The 14,358-nt window shown below is 39.7% G+C and overlaps 1 long non-coding RNA gene across 2 annotated transcripts; it reads left to right on the forward strand.

Annotated features, from left to right (window-relative positions):
• The first annotated feature begins 69 nt into the window (after positions 1–69).
• On the forward strand, positions 70–6,291 carry LOC309712394. Of its 2 annotated transcripts, none has more exons than XR_014278282.1 (4): positions 70–719; positions 1,695–2,669; positions 3,099–3,153; positions 5,779–6,291. It is a non-coding gene; the product is annotated as an uncharacterized lncRNA (long non-coding RNA). The 2 variants fall into 2 exon arrangements; XR_014278283.1 differs by having other exon boundaries at positions 3,096–3,153; positions 5,779–6,290.
• Positions 6,292–14,358: the final 8,067 nt, after the last annotated feature.

Genomic DNA, 14,358 nt, shown 5'->3' on the forward strand with positions numbered 1-14,358 from the left:
AAATTGTTTAAAGCGCTTTGAGTACTACTCAGGTTGTGTATTATGTAACACCGGTCTGTTTACCTTTTGGCAAGGGCGATCGTGATTCAAGAGTTGGGAGTTCACCTTGTAATCAGAAGGTTGCCGTTTCGAGCCCCGGCTTGGACAGTCGCGGTCGTTGTGTCCTTGGGCAAGACTACTGGTGGTGATCAGACAACACGTTCTCACTCCCAACTCGTCAAACGTGTGACGCATGGTCAGGCTCCCTCTGCTTCACTTATGGACGTGCAGGGTACCCCTCTCGCCTCGGGAATTGACGTGAAGGGTCCTCCGATTGAAGAGATTGCCGCGGAAGTGCCTGTTGTCGGTATATTTAGACATTTTCCAAATCACATTGTAGTGACGTATACAGAACACAATAAATTATATAATGTAAACAACTACCTGAAAAACAGGTAGAACGATACTTTTGTATCGTTTATTGCATTTACGGAGGGAGTGGTGTATGCTGGGTAATGGCACAGCTAGCTACTGGGTGACTTTATTCACCCGCTTCGGCTGTTATCAGTCCATACAATGGGCGTTATTAGCACAAATCAGTCCCATAGATATGGGCCATCTCCTGCTAGATTGCTCAGAAGGTTGTTCTCATCCATCCAGATGGAGGATCACTAACAGGAGCGTGGGAAGACTCCAGAATCCACTCTGGCTGGAATCCGGTGGATATGCAGTGTGTACAGGTAAGACCATTTAAACGGACAGCATTTATAGAATGACTATTAAAAGTCAGCGAGTGTCAGTAATGTTAATGTGGTTATGTTAGTACTACACAGAGTGCTAATATAACAGCTTTAAGATGCATTTGTAGATATTATTACGTGTTTTACCGTCTTTATGGTGCTAGCTTAAAGTTACGGTGTAAACGTTAGCTTATATTGGAGTAAAGCTGTTACTGTTTAAACGATGTTAGCACAGAAATATTAGCTTCTGTCATGACTGATGAAGTTACTAGTTAATAAAGTTTTCAGTAAAGTGTTTAATCGCAGCCACAGATTGACAGCAAATATCTCGATTAGCTTCAGTGCATCTATAATAAATATGTGCAAGTTTCAAGGGTTCAAGGGGGTTCAAGGTTCATTATTTGTCACATGCATAGTTATACAAGTATAACACACAGTGAAATGTAGCCTGACACGCTCCTCGACATGTGCAAAAATTGGGGGGGGGGGGGGGGGTGTAGAGGAAGAACATATACATATATACATATATATATATACATATATATATATATACACATACATACACTGGGTGAATGTGCAGTAGTAGCAGCAAGCAGGTGAATTCTGTACATTAATATGAATAGACATCTGACTATTTTACAGGATAGACAATATAAACATATTTAAAATTAAAGGAATTGAAATGTACATTGTGCCTTGGTTTAGAGTGTCTGGAAGAGAGTCCTGTCTCAGTCAATTATAGATGATGTGAGAGGGCGGGTGTGTGTGTTTAGGGCACGGATGGCTTGGGGATAGAAGCTCCTCTTGAGTCTCTCTGTCCTTGCCCGGAAGATGCGGAACCTTCTACCAGATTGCAGAAGTTGGAACAGTTTGTTGCCAGGATGGGACGGGTCAACTAGTGTGTTTCCATAGATTACCTCTGTATGAATGTACTTCTTAAATGAAGGCAAGTGTTTGTCCTTTTTTGTTCCTCAGGTACAGTACGTGATATCAAGGGCAGGCGGTCAACACTGGGGGTAGACAAGAAGCAGACGTACTTCCAAGAGGGAGCTGCAGTGAGGTCAGAGGTCAGAATCTGAAACAGCTCAGGTTTATATTTTAGAGGTTATAAAAAATCAAAATGTATTTATAAAGAAACCTTTAAATAATAGTCATAATTATGATTATTATAAGAAATATCAAACATTTAAGTGGATTTTCTGTTACACATATTGTTTTCGCCCTGCAATAAACTGGCAGCCTGTCTTTGTCCTGTATCAGCTGGGATAGGCTTCATCCTCCCGCAACCCTGAATTGGATACATTGTATTCCAATTATGTAATCTGATCATTTACAAACTCAAGGTATCTAATCAAAATGTAAGTAATAATTATAAAATGGGAAAGCAGAAATAAGTGTGACATAAATGTAAATGTGTGAGCTGACATAGAGGACAGCTACATGCAGTCTGAAAAACCTTTGTTGTCAAGTTTGCAAGTATGTCAGCACGAGACATTCTTACATAGAAGAGACATTAAAGTCTCTAACTCAGTGAAGCATTATTGGTCCCGTCTGTTTGGATAAATATAGTAAGTTGATGTATGTCCATTTATTGACACATTTTCTTAAGTGCTTATCCAGTTCAGGATCACAGTGGAGCTGCAGCTGGATATGTTCACTAAATAAACCTTACAAAAGTTAACAATAAACCTGCATCCCTGTACGTTGTTGTCCACAGGATGAGAAAATCAAACTGGAAGACTGTGGAACATGTTAATAAATGTTTGTGTGTTTATGCCTGTGTCTTTCACAGGAGGCGCTGGAAGGTTTCCCTAATAATTCCTGGTGAATCAAAGCAGAACCATAAAGATTGCTGGACTACATGATGGCCTTACCCCTGAGCAGTCATCCTGTTAAAGGAGGAACCAGTTAGAAGCTGTTTTCAAAGTAGCTGAGCAGATTTCATCTCAAGTAAGCAATTAACTGTTTGTTTATCTGTTCTGCCACTTAAAGAGCATTTAAGGACGTCTTTCGAGTGTCCAGTTGAATTAATTCTACTGGCTCTCATGGTCATTTGTTATTATAGACATATTTTTCATGTTCATCCAGCTATTTAGTAAATTCTATCTATTTAGTAATATCCGTCAGCTATAAAATGTAATATAAATATAAAAATATCTAAATATCTCCTGTCCTTTATGTTTTAATGATGTAAGTCTGTTATCATGTTGCATTAGCATTCCTCACATATCAATGAGATGCTGTACAATACAATCCTACTGACACAGCAGAGGGATAACGACGGCTATTCAACATCGTTACACGACACATTCGAGCTGCATGATGCAGACAAAGTGACTAAATCATCTTTTTTGTGGTTTATTGTCTTCAAACCAGCAGACAAAGCTGATGGCAGAAGATGTCAGAGAAGAACTTCAGGCCGTGGACTGAAAAGGTATTTTTTTCGTGTTATCAAAAGACATTTGGAGTGGCAGCTTCTGCAACTGGTTGTGCTGAAGTAAAGCTTACAGTCTAAGAAACCACAGTGTTGATATTCAGCACAAAGAGAAAAGCTCACTTGTTTGAATTTATTTACAATAATAGTTTTATAAATTCTGACTGTAAACAGCTTTTACAGCTTTGATATTGTTTGACACTCGATATCAGGTGATAGGGTTTAATTTAAAGGTTTCTGTTTCCAGAGGTGTGGACTTGAGTCACATGACTTGGACTCGAGTCATTAATTTTATGACTTTAGACTTGACTTGAAAAAATGTTCTAAGACTTGTGACTTGACTTAGACTTTTACACCAATGACCTGGGACTTGAATTGGACTTGAACCGGTTTACTTGAAAAGACTTGATATTTTACCCCAAATATAAAATTTAACATGCATATTATATAGAGATTGAAAATGTGACGTCATTCACGGGTAGAACCGCAAAGGATTCTGGGAACTCGTGGCAAGAGGTACTAGCGCACGCAGGCTTTCAATTGAAATCAGTTATACAGCGATAAAAAGAAACACAAAAATGGCAAGAAGCTGTTGTATTATTAACTGCAATAGCCGGTCGCATGACAGCCACGGGAAGCCGACGGGTAAAGAGATCGGTTGTTATCGGATTACGTCGTTGAAGAGAAATTGTTCGAGCCATGTTTCCGAAGTGACAAACAGGCGACGGATGGCCTGGATTGCAGCCATTCAAAGACCAAATATAACGTCCCAGAACACTCCAGCTCACAGGTTAGTCTGCTCCAAGCATTTACACGAAGGTCAGTCTGCTGTTGTAGTTAATGCGTCATTTTTCTTAACATAATTGGTGATATAGGTTACAAGCAAGTCTGGCACTGAACAGAAATTGTCGCGCTATGCTATGCTGTTTATTGTGCATAAATAGTGAATTGTCCTGACACAATATTGCGTTTCGCTTCTGTTATTATGGTACATTGACAAAAACATATACTTTTATTCACAGGGTAAAACAGTTGTTTTGTATCACTAATTGCCCAGTACGATTACAGCATACAGTATTATTGTCACTGCTACATTTCTGTAACGCGTACCAGAAATTATTTCCACTACTAATTAATTACCGTTGAGCTCAAAGGTCCTATTAATAAACGGTTAAGGAATGTGTATTTATGACGACGATTTGTGAGACTGGTAAACTTATGATACGTACGATGGTCTTTCGTTCTACACGGTGCATTTCAAGGTCCTGTACCCATCCGTCGGTAAACTGTACCTGGGCTTGTTGCAGTGACCTGAAGTTACTAAACTTCACGAGTGTATGCACTCACTCCAAGAACCGTATGATTATAAATATGCATATAAATATGCTACGATGAGATAGCTGACTTCATCTAACTAGCAAATGTTTTCCAGGCTACGTTGGTGATGCAGTTTTTTTTTAATGTATATGATATTTTTGTCATGCGATTTTAAAGCCGGTCCTACAACCGCATCCAAGAATAACATGCAGCTTATCTCAGAACTGTCGGTGAAAATTATTCTTGGAGCTAGGTTTAATTGAGCTGCATTTTAAAGAGGTGCAATTTCACAATTTGTGTATATTTTCTAAGTTCACTATTTTGTCATGTGTTGAGAAAAACAGATTTAAAAATTACATGGTCTAATATTTACATTTAGCATATAACTGCAACATGCGTTTTTTCGTTTTTTTTAATGACTCGAAAGGACTTGAAATTCAAAATTTCAGACTTGTGACTTTACTTGGACTTTTACACCAGTGACTTGAGACTCGACTCTGACTTGCCTGACATTACTTGAGACTTGACTTGAGACTTGAGGATAAAGACTTGAGACTTACTTGAGACTTGCAAAACAATGACTTGGTCCCACCTCTGTCTGTTTCCCAATGAGCCATTTACACTGACCAGTGTCAGTTTAACTGTGACACATTTATTATTTAGATTCAACAAAGAAATAACTGAATGTAAAAAATGGCAGCCCTCAGGCCAGGTTTATAGAGATATATGCATGCATTATGAAATTTATGTATCCCAGATAATTGTTAATCATCTAGTCATGGCAGAACTACCTCTTCCTTCCAAGTTAACTGCAACCCAAAAGAACTAGTGGGGCTATTTACACACTCACAACCAGTGTGGGGTAAAAAGAGCCACCAAAAAGCTGTCAGCCACAGATGTGCTAGAAGAGTTAGAAACTCTACTTATGGAGAAACTTTCTAAGTCTAACAGAGGACAGGTACTCCTGCCCAAATAACATGATATAACCCCACATACAGCCCAGCCATAAAGTGAACCAAGTCATTTAGTTAAAGACAGCATGGGACCAAATGCATGTAACCAGCCTGCACCAACCTGGCATTTCTTCCTCCTGAATTAAATGAATGAATGGATGAAAGTTAAATGACTACAAACCTAAAGCCACTAGTTCCCACACTGGAGCTCCCTGACACTGTGTGTTAACCGTATTTAGCTTGTATCAACAGTTGTAACAGGCTAAGCCACTTGAGACACTGCATTGAATTTGTTCCTGTCTTAATGATTTCAGCTGACTGGTTTCAACTCAGATGTTCTGCTTTTTCCTTTCAGTAGATCAGAGCAGCTCGTGCTCCTTCTGCTTCCAATTAAGAAGAAGAAGAAGAAGAAGGCGAAGGCTTCAGCGAAGTGGCGTTCATGGTCTCAGTGAATAGTCACGGTCACACACTGCATGTGGTTTTAAAAGCAACATGTCTGTTCACCACAACAATGGAGATGTGTAATATTAGTGCAGCTACGGTTTGTTCTTGAACACCAGTTTTGTTTTCTACTTTGATCACTTAGACCAAAAAAGTGTTGTTTTCAGATTCTTTCTTTTACATCTATAAACCACCTGTTCATTTTTTTTATTACAATTAGTTTCACATGAATGTTAGTGTTTCCTTCATGATCTTTTAATGCTTACACTACACTGTACACATTAGAGACATTTCTGTTACCTGTTTCTGTTGACTCAGAGTTGTGAAATGTTCTTTTATTTAATGCACAATATGAAGCTCATAATTTTCTTACAAATAAAAATCTAATGACAAACATGAACAGCTGTGCTTATTTCTGAGACATGAGTTTTTGAATGTGTTCATATTTAGACAGTGTGCATCTGTATGCTGAAACTGTAATGGTGAACCTGAGGTGATGGTCAACAGAAGGCAAATATATATCAATATAAAACAATATTGAAGTAATGTCTTTACCCTCTGCAGCGTGTGCACGCTGTGCACGCAATCACCTTATTCACTGTAGCAAACATGCACCGCTAGCTCACGTGACTGTCTCCATGGTTACATCGTATATTATTAGCTATGTAAACAGCTTCCAAAGATACCGCCATAGCTCTCTGCAGCTGTAACACTTTCACACTTTGCAAATCATTTCATGTTTTTGATAGTTATGAAGACAGAATATGTTTTTAAGGTCATGCTAGGCGGTTGCTATGGTGGTTGCTGTGGACTTGGGTGGACCGCGTCCGATTCCTGTTATTAGCTGTCCGCCGTAGGGAGGCTGCGTTCCATTTACAAGTAGTGACAGTCTGCCGCAACTCGAACTCAAACCTCGCTTTCTTTAATTATAGGCCTTTTATAGCCATTCATGACACGCACACACACACATAAAGCACTTTGCCTCACCATGAGAATGCAACTTTACCTAACCTAACCTTAAAGTATCTGATATAGGATAGAAAAATGAAGCAACCAGAGATTTAATGATGAAGACTCTGGGTTCTGTAGTTCACGTTTTACAGTCCCAAATGACTCTTTGCATATGATTTATTGAAGAGGACTTTAGAATGCACTTTACATTTAGACTGTTGCTGTTTCATTTTTTACATTGTTGCCGTGTTATGTCATGAATAAGGTTCACCTGCTGGGGGTTTGATGGATCAGCTGGACAATACAGTCAAAGACAGACTTCATTCATCATATGCAAGAATCCTAGTTGGATTTTTGTTGTCACTCATGTTTTTTAACCAAATATTGAAAACAATTCTGACAGACTGGATACCTCGTCAGGGTGTACATTACCTTGTACTCAAGCATCCCAGGACAGAGCCCTGCCCCACCGTGAGCCTGGGTGGATACGTGGTTATAATATAAAAGGACCAATACTGAATATGAATATTTCATGAAAATTGAATTATAATACAAATTAGTAATAAGGGTTTCTCTGCGCCCTTATCTACCCCATACTCAAAGAGCTGCGGGCAGAGAGGGTGACAGGCGAGGATGGCACTGAAGAGAAGATGCTCGGTTTCTGGAGTCTCCTGGTCCTGTCAGTATTAGTAGGATGCATCTGCCGTGTCTTCTCGTGGATGCTCACCTACCTTGACTCGTTCCAGCCCGGTATGGATTTCCCAACACTGCGGACAGTGGCCCACGTCAGAGACGTTTAATATTGATTACATATGTCTGAATTGCTAACCCTAACCCTAGCTCAACAGACCACAATGCCCTGGACTGTCAGTATTATTACATGCTGTGAACATAAGTACCTTTGATCATAGTTTATGTTGTAAAAGAGAAGGAATGTTGGAAAGAAAGATCAACATTGTGATATTATTTCTTCCAAACTGACCAGAAACATGCTTGTCAGACTCTCACAGCAAAGGATCAGACTCACTGTGCATGACGGCTCAGGCCAATGATGTCTGTTAGATTGTCAGTTGTTTAGTGCTTCTGTACAGTTAGGGTCACCGTCTCTATTTCAGAATAATTAATATGCGGAAAACACTAAAAGTTGATTGTCTTCCAGTATTCTAGCATAATTAAAAAACTTTGACTTTGTAAGTAGCCTACAAAAGAACATCTATCTTGGAAACATCAAATGACCGGAGCATAACTTGTCAACTAGTCCGAAACTAAGTTATGCAGGAACAGTCAAAGACACACCTTCTCATGTCACATTTCTATTCATTTGTATATAATTAGATTAGACAATAAAGAGTCATCTAATCTAATTATTCATTCAAAACTCTTATGCATAGCTGTATTTTATACAGCTCATACAGAATTCAAAGTAGAGGTTCATGTGAGTATTTAGTGTACAGCTCAGATCTACAGAATTTCAGAGTTTCTAGAGCAGACACAGAGCTCACATCACAACAGGCTTCAGGCGCCATTTTAGTGACTTTAATAATATATTAAATTTTAATTTCGGTCTAGCTGACATTGGGTTATGTACGCAGCACGCAATTGAACCACATATTTTAGAAGCCAAAGGTTCAAATTAGCTGGGAGCAGCTTCACTTAATTATAACAGTGGTTTTGTTAGGAAAACAGTTGGATACTAAATTGCGCTGACCTCAACGGCTAACGTATCTAGCTAATTGCTACTGTTAGCACAACATTAACAGCAAGCTACAATGACGAGTAACAAAAATAAAACAGTAATAAGGTTTTAATGAAAATGTTTTACCTTTTCTAACAGTCCCAGAATCCACAGCTTCAAAGTCCAGCAGGTACTGAAGACTGTTATCCGTTTCGCTGTCACCGTCCGTGAGTTTTTTTTTCCCGAAAGGTCAAGGCCCGCCGCTCGCACACTCTGTCTGCGCATGCGCATCTCAACGACTGACCCCCTCCGTCCGCTCCCGGGAGGTTATAGTATGACGTGTTCTGACGTCACTCTCTCTCTCCCTGTCATTTATTTGGCTCGAAACACATATTAACAAATTGCTCAGTGATGAACAACTACTCAGATCATTTACCTAAGCTGTGCTTTGTCAAAACGAAGTGTGTGTTCATTACACTGACATTCTGTTCTGCAATTGTTATTTACTTGTATTTTATAATTTGACTTTACATACTGCTGGGTGGTTTGTAAAGTTTACAATAACTAGTATTATCATTATGCTATATTTTCAAAAATATATAATAATCTCAAAAGTAATGCCTTGGAGTAGAAAATAGTAATGCTTTATTAAAATTTAAAACTAAAGTACAGTATTTGAATGTGTGTATTGTGTCTACTGTTTGCAAATATTTCTAACTTTTATTTGAATATTCAGTTTCCTACCATCTTCTCTTAAAGGGTAATTGCCAGGTATCCCGCCCTCCCCCTTCGCACACACATGCACACAAAGAAAACACACAGTATAATTCACAGCCTCATTATAGTGAATAAATATTTATGCCATTTACACCATCAAACTTAGATTGCTAAGGATAAAGAACCTTTTGTTCTTTAAAGAACCATTTGTTATATCTGAAGAACCATCCACAAAATAAAAAGGTTCTTTGACGTATGATGGTTTTTTAAAGAACCATGAAGACATCTGAAGAACCATTTAAGAACCATAATTTTTCTGAGTGTAGGTATGAACCCTGTAGTCGTCATTTTGCCATACCTTCCCCTTTATGTAAGATAAACATTGTTCTGAAGCTGTGTGTGTGTGTGTGTTTTATTGCTGATCTCTGTGTGTTTAAGTGTATGTATCTGTGTGTAGGTGTATGTGTATCAGTAGTAATACGATGGCACTAGTTCAAGATGGCGGCCAACCAAACCGGTTTGACAACCTGTTTGACGGTTTCGTGCGTGTGCGCATGCGCGTTCAGGTGTGGTGGGGGTATGCAAGTTCATGTGTGGAAACACCACAGGGCGTCAGAGGGGTTACATGAGTTTATAGGTTTATATGAGTTTATGTGTTTTTAACTGGGTTTTAATTTAATCAAACCATAGGGTTTTTAATTAAACTATTTTTATCACTTAGGTGTATCTCAACATTCAGTTATGCAGACATATGTGTTCTTAAAAGCAATTTTTTGTTTTGCAGGCGGAGTGGATGGCGTTTTGCTTCGCAGTGTGCATTAACAAAGCATTTCTTCTGTAAGGGGTTTCATGGTTTCAGAGTAGTTTTTAACACAACAGATGGTCGCAAATAACATTCAGCCCTTTAGAAAATAAACGCTACAGTGATACTTCTAAAACCAGTCGCCCAGACCCGCTCCGTCTTTTCAACAGCTGGCTAATTGTTTGAATTTGTTCAGGATTGCAAAAGCCCACTGCGGGTATCATTTAATTGTTGGGATTCCTTAGGAAAAGGTAAAAGCCGGCAGGTGTACCAGTCGGATGGGGACCCCGCCTATTGCCTGAAGTATCGGTTCATATGTAATTCCTTGAGAAGACAAAAGCCCTGAAGGGTCTCATTTAAATTGGTTGGAGACATACCTTTCTTTTTGGAAACACCCATCCTATATAAAACACGCTCAGAGTCCGAAACCCTTAGCCATTTACCCGTCAAGATTGCTGCGGAGCACGCCATTTTCTTTGCGATCATCAACACTAACATCGTTCTTTATAACATGGACATCGTAAACGGTATGTAAAACAAAACCTATTATTGTATTTTTAAAGGTGTTGTGTTAACATATTACAGGATATTTAAACTATTTTTTTCCTAAAACAAAAGCTTAATTTTTAGGAGTTCGGGAGAACGGCCCAGGACCCTTTTCTTTAGCAACTGCCGCTTTTACAGTTCACATTTAATATTACAGACGCCCAAGATTTCGTGGGTACACTTTCATAGCACATAATGCATCTGGGTTTGATAACTACATACTCCTCGAGTACTTTGTCAGACAGAGCATAACACCTAGTGTCATAATGAGCGGCAGCCGTGTGATTTTAATGCATGACAGGGACTATGACCAGCGGTGGATTGATTTGTTCAGCTTTTTACCCATGGGCCTTGCCAAAATACCCTCTGCTTTAGGTTTTCAAGACCTGCAGAAGGGCCATTTCCCACACAGGTTTAATACGATAATGAGCATTATGTGAGCCCGTACCCAGACCCCTCCTTCTACGGCTATGAGCACATGTCTGAAAGCGATAAGGTGCGATTCATGGAATGGTACCAGGTTGCCTCACAGAATCCCTTTGATTTTCAGGCTGAACTCAGGCGTTACTGTGTTAACGATGTTGATGTCCTGCGTAAAGCATGCAGCATTTATCGTGACACGCTACTGGGTTGTACCCAAGTTGATCCATTCACGTATACCACCTTGGCTGCATTAAGTATGGGTGTGTATAAAACGCTGTTTCTGCCTAGAGACACGCTCGCTCTCACGTATGATGGGAAATACGTTGAGCAGAATAAGACATTTTCTAACGTCTCTATTGAATGGCTTCAATATGTGTCCCTGCTTTACAGGTGAAAATAGAGCAAAAGGACCGCTAGTCTTTGACTTTATTTATTTTCTGCTGTGTTTTACTTGCATCTATTTGAAAGAGTGAGTGTAAACACACACACAAAAAGTATTTTATGTGCTGGAATGTGCAGAAAATAGGTTTAAATATTAAACAAATTTCTTCCAGTCAGAGAATGGTGCATATAATTAAATTTTTGCTTGATGCATAAAGTTAAAAGATTAAAACTAATAAAACAAGTTTTAAAAAGGGACTTTTCCATTTGATTACATTTTGTATGATGGATTATGTAGAAAAAGTAGAATTGGGCTGAAAGATCTATCGCTTTATCACCTATTCAGGTTGTAAATCGTGTTTTTAAAAAGTAACTAAGTAATTAATTACTTTTGAAAATAAGTAATCAGTAAAGTAACAGGATTACTTTTTGGAGGAAGTAATCAGTAATTAGTTACTGATTATTTTTTTCAAGTAACTTGACCAACACTGCACAACACATATTTTACATTCTTTTATTAAGCCTTGAGTAGGGGCATTTTTGGTAAAACATTTATTCAATAGGTCACACATACTTTTAGTTAAGATTATTACACATACCACTGAGAGCTTCTGTCTGGGAAAAGGTTAGAAGCGCCAACGGGCGGGGTGAGGCTGAATGCGTTGGAGGTCGACACACACACACAGACAACAGTTGGGCTCATGTTTAGGCTAGGAGTTCGAATAACAGTTTGCAAATGCCTGTAGCTGCAAAAGTATGCTCCAGGAGATAAGTGAGAGTCGGCACCTGGCCTCGAGACGGAGAGAAGGCTCCTTCCATATATGTCGAAAGTCGTCAATATTATTGTATGTGAATTGTATCTGTTTGACGCATGAGGGGGCGTCATAAACCAAACTCTGATGGTATAAAACAACCGTTTGTGTATTATTGGGCGGAGATCGATGCTGTCTGCGGGCAGTGTCCATCTCCCCACGCGTGTGTTCATTAAAATCATTCTTTGACCGAAGCTCTTCTGGACCATTATTGTTTTTGTGCTCACCCTCAATATCTGAATCCGTAACAACCTTTATCAGCCATATCTAACACAGGCATACATAAGACCGTCGCCATGTATAAAACCGATCACACACTGTCTGAAGACCCTGGTTTTTTAAAACACACACCAAAAAAGAACACACCTGGCAGACCGCTGCGACATAGTACACTAAAAAAAATAAAGAATAAAAGAAACAAATTAAAGGGGGTCCTGTAGAGTGGTTGGATTTTTGAATTCAGGTTTTTTCTTATTGCAGAAATTGTTTTTCTGCTAAAAAATATTTGCTGTTTGGTGTTTTTCTACTGTAATGGGTTTTTTTTCACTTATTGCTGCTAAATTGTTTTGTTTTATTTTCTTTTATTACTGTTAAATATATGTTTTTCTTTTTTATTACTGTTAAATATTTAGCTGCAGCTGCAGCTTCGAGGCTGCAGCTGCAACTGCAGCTTCGAGGCTGCAGCTAAGGTCTCCAACAATGCTAGTGCTAGCGGCGCTAACGGCTGCAGACAGGAAGATACTGCCAGCACCGGAAACGTGCTCGTCATCTCCGAGCATGAAGTAAGGAGAGCCTTCAAGAGAGTGAACACCAGGAAAGCAGCAGGACCAGACGGCATCCCAGGTCGTATCCTCAGAGACTGCGCATACAAATTCAAATTCAAATTCAAATTCAAATTCAAATTTTATTTGTCACGTACACAGTCATACACAGTACGATATGTAGTGAAATGCTTGGACAACTGCTCGTGACCTAAAGAGAACAAAAAAGGAAAGGCTATGAATAAGATAGGAAATAAATATGAAAAATTAAAAAGGGTAAATTTAACTAGGAAGGAATAAAATATAAATTAAGGTTAAAAATGAAATAACTGTACAACACAAATTAGAATGAAGGGTAAATTTAACTGGGAAGAATAAGATAAAATATATAAATTAAAGTTGAAAATAAAATAACTGTACAACAAAATACACAATACACAATATAGAACTATATAAGAATGTATGAAGAAATCTAAATATAAATAAATATATACACAATAACAGCAGCTGTACAAGTATTAACTGGAAATGAAGAATATAGTGACCAGTGTTGTGCAAAAACAATGTCCAGAAAGTCCAGTGTGTGTGTAAGAACTGTATGTGTGGGTCAGTACTGTGTGGTGGTGTGATTGAGAGACCGTATCGCCTGCGGGAAGAAGCTCCTCCTCAGTCTCTCTGTGTTGGTCTTCAGGGAGCGGAATCGCTTTCCTGACCTCAACAGAGAGAACAGTCTGTTGTTGGGATGGCTGAGGTCCTTCACGATCTTCCTGGCCTTGGTCCAGCACCGCCTGCTGTAGATTGAGTGCAGGTCAGGGAGCTCGGAGCGGATGGTGCGCTCAGCTGACCGCACAACCCTCTGTAGAGCTCGTCTGTCCTGCATGGTGCTGTTCCCGAACCAGGTTAAGATGTTTCCCGCCAGGATGCTCTCTATGGTGCACGAGTAAAAGTTCCTGAGCACCTTGGAGGGCAGTTGGAAGTCTCTCAAGCGTCTGAGGTGGTAGAGACGCTGTCGGGCCTTTTTCACCACGGTGTTGATGTGACAGGACCATGACAGGTCCTGCGTGATGTGAACTCCGAGGTATTTGAAGCTGTCCACTCTCTCCACTGGGCACTCGTTGATGACGGGGGTCTGGTAGTTCCTCTCCTGCTTAGTGCTGAAGTCCACTATCAGCTCCTTTGTCTTACTGACGTTTAGAAGGAGGTTGTTCCTCTGGCACCAGTTCTCCAGATTCCTAATCTCCTTCAGGTAGGCCGTCTCGTTGTTATCAGAGATCAGGCCCACCACGACGGTGTCGTCAGCAAACTTGATGATGGTGGTGGAGCTGGTAGTGGCCACACAGTCATATGTGTACAAAGAGTACAGCAGGGGGCTCAGAACACACCCCTGGGGGGCTCCAGTGCTGAGAGTGGTGGAGGCTGAGACATG

This window comes from Aulonocara stuartgranti (assembly GCF_965226115.1).
Source record: "Aulonocara stuartgranti genome assembly, chromosome: 8".
NCBI lineage: Eukaryota > Metazoa > Chordata > Actinopteri > Cichliformes > Cichlidae > Aulonocara > Aulonocara stuartgranti.